The sequence below is a fragment of the Convolutriloba macropyga genome, unplaced genomic scaffold (genome assembly GCF_964194025.1).
Source record: "Convolutriloba macropyga unplaced genomic scaffold, txConMacr16.3 SCAFFOLD_4885, whole genome shotgun sequence".
In the NCBI taxonomy this organism is placed as follows: domain Eukaryota; kingdom Metazoa; phylum Xenacoelomorpha; order Acoela; family Convolutidae; genus Convolutriloba; species Convolutriloba macropyga.
Genome location: NW_027451330.1, coordinates 2,655 through 7,500, shown reverse-complemented (window position 1 = coordinate 7,500; position 4,846 = coordinate 2,655). Strand labels below are relative to the sequence as shown.

Sequence of the window (4,846 nt, the reverse complement as noted above, 5' to 3'; positions counted from 1 at the left end):
TTACAGGTACTAGTAAATGCACGTTACTAAGGACTATATAGTTCTAGGTTACTGTACACAACGACGTTCACATGTTGATGTTTCAGCTGCCGCTTACTAGAAACAACATAATACTTATCGTGCATACCTTTCCATAACTTGTCCTTTTCAGATGCATTAGTTTCCCTTTGTCTTGGCTTCTACAGTCAGACTGGCTACTAGTAACAGCACAGTACTAATCACATATCGTTCTACAGTTTGCAGACAACTTTCACATGTTGATGTTTCAGCTTTCGCCTACTAGAAACAACATAATACTCGCTGTATACATTTGTAGTTCTCTATGTAACTTTCATGTGAAGAAGTTTCGCCAGTCTTTTTGACTGTCTCAAATCTGAGTCATGCTTAGGCTACTAGTTGCTTCATAGTACTTATCGCCTCGAGATCATTGAACAAAACTTGATTTTCACATGTTGCTGTTTCAGCTTCCGCTTACTAGAAACAACATAATACTAGTCTCATTAAGTTCCGTCTCTTTGCAATTTTCTTATGAAGAAAATTCGCCATCACAATGACTCCAGCAGTTCTTGATCAAGGAATGCAATCATTGATCAGAATGCTATTATTTGAATCGGTTCTGCTTTAAGTGTTCCAATTTTATTGGAAGCACCAACAATAGAACATCAATGTGTTCAATCGAGAGTTATATAACCCTGAATCGGACGCAGTCAACAGCCGAAGCCGAGACCGCCTTTTGCGTTAGAGAGGTCGGTAAACAAATCTTGCGATTCATACCGAATTAACACATATAGCTGTGCTCCTCTTCGTAAAGCGAGCCAAGTGATCCCCTGTTGAAGGATGTATTTGGACCAATCTAGTAGCATTTGGTTTCCAACAAGCTCTCCCAAGTTAGCTTACTTATTGGGCTTTTCAACCAATTCGGTTGGCTACAAGCATCATCAAAGTACTAGCCACAGTTTGATCGCAAAATTCTACGACTTTCACATGTTGATGTTTCGGCTTGCGCTTAGCCTACTATAAGCAACATAATACTAGTCATATCATAGAGCGTGATCAGCTTGTGACGTTCTCATGATGAAGTTTCACCAACAGTGTCTCACTTCGAGCTTAAATCCAGCTACTAGTAACTACACAGTACTGACTGCAACGATAACTTTTATCTATACCTTTCACATGCTGCGCTTTCGGCCAGGGCCTACTAACGTCAACATAATACTCGATATAAACTTTTGTTCATGATGCAGCTTCCCCATGCAGAAGTTTCGCCTTCAAATGCTCTCTTGGCCATATGACGTAAGAAAAGGTTACTAGTAACATCACAGTACTAGCCACAGTTTGATTGCAAAATTCTACGACTTTCACATGTTGATGTTTCGGCTTGCGCTTAGCCTACTAGAAGCAACATAATACTAGTCATATCATAGAGCGTGATCAGCTTGTGACGTTCTCATGATGAAGTTTCACCAACAGTGTCTCATTTCGAGCTTAAATCCAGCTACTAGTAACTACACAGTACTGACTGCAACGCTAACTTTTATCTATACCTTTCACATGCTGCGCTTTCGGCCAGGGCCTACTAACGTCAACATAATACTCGATATAAACTTTTGTTCATGATGCAGCTTCCCCATGCAGAAGTTTCGCCTTCAAATGCTCTCTTGGCCATATGACGTAACACAAGGTTACTAGTAACATCACAGTACTAGCCACAATTTGATCGCAAAATTCTACGACTTTCACATGTTGATGTTTCGGCTTGCGCTTAGCCTACTATAAGCAACATAATACTAGTCATATCATAGAGCGTGATCAGCTTGTGACGTTCTCATGATGAAGTTTCACCAACAGTGTCTCACTTCGAGCTTAAATCCAGCTACTAGTAACTACACAGTACTGACTGCAACGATAACTTTTATCTATACCTTTCACATGCTGCGCTTTCGGCCAGGGCCTACTAACGTCAACATAATACTCGATATAAACTTTTGTTCATGATGCAGCTTCCCCATGCAGAAGTTTCGCCTTCAAATGCTCTCTTGGCCATATGACGTAAGAAAAGGTTACTAGTAACATCACAGTACTAGCCACAGTTTGATTGCAAAATTCTACGACTTTCACATGTTGATGTTTCGGCTTGCGCTTAGCCTACTAGAAGCAACATAATACTAGTCATATCATAGAGCGTGATCAGCTTGTGACGTTCTCATGATGAAGTTTCACCAACAGTGTCTCATTTCGAGCTTAAATCCAGCTACTAGTAACTACACAGTACTGACTGCAACGCTAACTTTTATCTATACCTTTCACATGCTGCGCTTTCGGCCAGGGCCTACTAACGTCAACATAATACTCGATATAAACTTTTGTTCATGATGCAGCTTCCCCATGCAGAAGTTTCGCCTTCAAATGCTCTCTTGGCCATATGACGTAACACAAGGTTACTAGTAACATCACAGTACTAGCCACAATTTGATCGCAAAATTCTACGACTTTCACATGTTGATGTTTCGGCTTGCGCTTAGCCTACTAGAAGCAACATAATACTAGTCATATCATGGAGCGTGATCAGCTTGTGACGTTCTCATGATGAAGTTTCACCAACAGTGTCTCATTTCGAGCTTAAATCCAGCTACTAGTAACTACACAGTACTGACTGCAACGATAACTTTTATCTATACCTTTCACATGCTGCGCTTTCGGCCAGGGCCTACTAATGTCAACATAATACTCGATATAAACTTTTGTTCATGATGCAGCTTCCCCATGCAGAAGTTTCGCCTTCAAATGCTCTCTTGGCCATATGACGTAACACAAGGTTACTAGTAACATCACAGTACTAGCCACAATTTGATCGCAAAATTCTACGACTTTCACATGTTGATGTTTCGGCTTGCGCTTAGCCTACTAGAAGCAACATAATACTAGTCATATCATAGAGCTTGATCAGCTTGTGACATTCTCATGATGAAGTTTCACCAACAGTGTCTCATTTTGAGCTTAAATCCAGCTACTAGTAACTACACAGTACTGACTGCAACAATAACTTTTATCTATACCTTTCACATGCTGCGTTTTCGGCCAAGGCCTACTAACGTCAACATAATACTCGATATAAAATTTTGATCATGATGCAGCTTTCCCATGCAGAAGTTTCGCCTTCAAATGCTCTCTTGGCCATATGACGGAACACCAGGTTACTAGTAACATCACAGTACTAGCCACAGTTTGATTGCAAAATTCTACGACTTTCACATGTTGATGTTTCGGCTTGCGCTTAGCCTACTAGAAGCAACATAATACTAGTCATATCATAGAGCGTGATCAGCTTGTGACGTTCTCATGATGAAGTTTCACCAATAGTGTTTCATTCGAATTGGTTCTGCTTTAAGCTCTCCAATTGTTTTGGATGAACCAGTTTTGCCCTTCGAAGCCACTTTTGTGAGCTTTTGTGGGTCTTTACCAAGAGGATATACCTCAAGGCCTCTTTCAATTCCTTTAAGTTCTTTCAACTCCTTTACAGTTTCTAGGTTCACATAGCTGCAAACCTTATTTCTAGTTTTAAGTCTGGCCAACTTGGGGAGAGTTGGTGCAGACCGTGACCAATTCTAGTAGGATGCCACAACAAGAATGTGATCAACTTAGCTTGTCGATGAACCTGCCCCACATTCAAACAACTCTATCGCCTTTTCCTCGTATAGTTATATGCGAGGGCCTCTCATAGAGAGCGCTGTTAGCAACCTTTTCCACATAGACGATAAAGTTGTGAGTGTTTTGCACATGGCTGTTGTCATCACCACGTGACGAGTCAACTCAGCTTGACTCTCTACACTCCGACAAGCTTTGCACATACTCCTTTAGTTCAGTATGTGTCTTTAATCTGACTCCGGTGCCTCAAGCCGGAAAAATTGTCAGATTATGATCATTATCGGTTAGTCATCCCGATGCAAGATCGTATCGTACTGTCTTTGTCTACCTCCAGATTCCGAAGAACAGGAGGAGACTCTCCCAGACCTACATATCTGGGAGAATGTTCAGAGGGCGAGAAGCTGTGGATTACTCTCCCCTAAGAACTGACTAAACTTTACCCTCGTCCAAGGTAAGTTTATTTTAGCTAGCCTTCTATGTAAAGGATCTGAGGCTAAGCTGTGTTTTTTCGAGCCTTTGGCTCGGAGCAAGTTCAGTGGGCGCCCCGAGTAGCTCAACTCTTTCCCACTGAACAGCGCAACGCTCTGTCACTCGCTGGGATTTTTGCGTGTCGGTTCTAACCACGCGACTTGTGGACCTTTTTAGGCCTTTCTCATTCACAAGTCTATAGCTGGGCTTCTATAACCCAGCTTCTGAGATCTAGATAGCTGCAGTTCTGCTAGGCTGCTTTTGCTAACTAGTCTCCCTTTAAGCAGTCCCTTGCCATGACTGCTGAACTATGTATCCACACAAGTAGTTTTTGAGCTCGATACATAATTCGAGATTGGTTGCCAAGCAATCTCTAGCGACAGAGCGTCATGCGCACTACAGACATGGCCTCTACCAGCAGCCATGCCCGAAGGAATCAATCACTGATCCTTCCGCAGGTTCCCCTACGGAAACCTTGTTACGACTTTTACTTCCTCTAGACAATTAAGCTCGATCCGCTTCATCCCGTTGCCGGAGACCGAAGTCCCAACAGTAGGAATTTGCAATTCTTGCTTAACTATCCAATCAGTAGTAGCGACGGGCGGTGTGTACAAAGGGCAGGGACGTAATCCCTATGAGTTGTTGACTCATAAGTACCAGGAATTCCTGGTTCACGTCTGCAAGTTACAACAGACGATCCCCTTGAAGCGCTGTACTTTTCTCTGATTGCCCA

General features: G+C 42.3%; 1 pseudogene; it reads right to left on the bottom strand.

The window, feature by feature from the left end:
* Window positions 1-687: 687 nt before the first annotated feature.
* On the bottom strand, window positions 688-839 carry LOC142356580 (5.8S ribosomal RNA; annotated as a pseudogene).
* Between the last annotated feature and the right edge of the window lie 4,007 nt (window positions 840-4,846).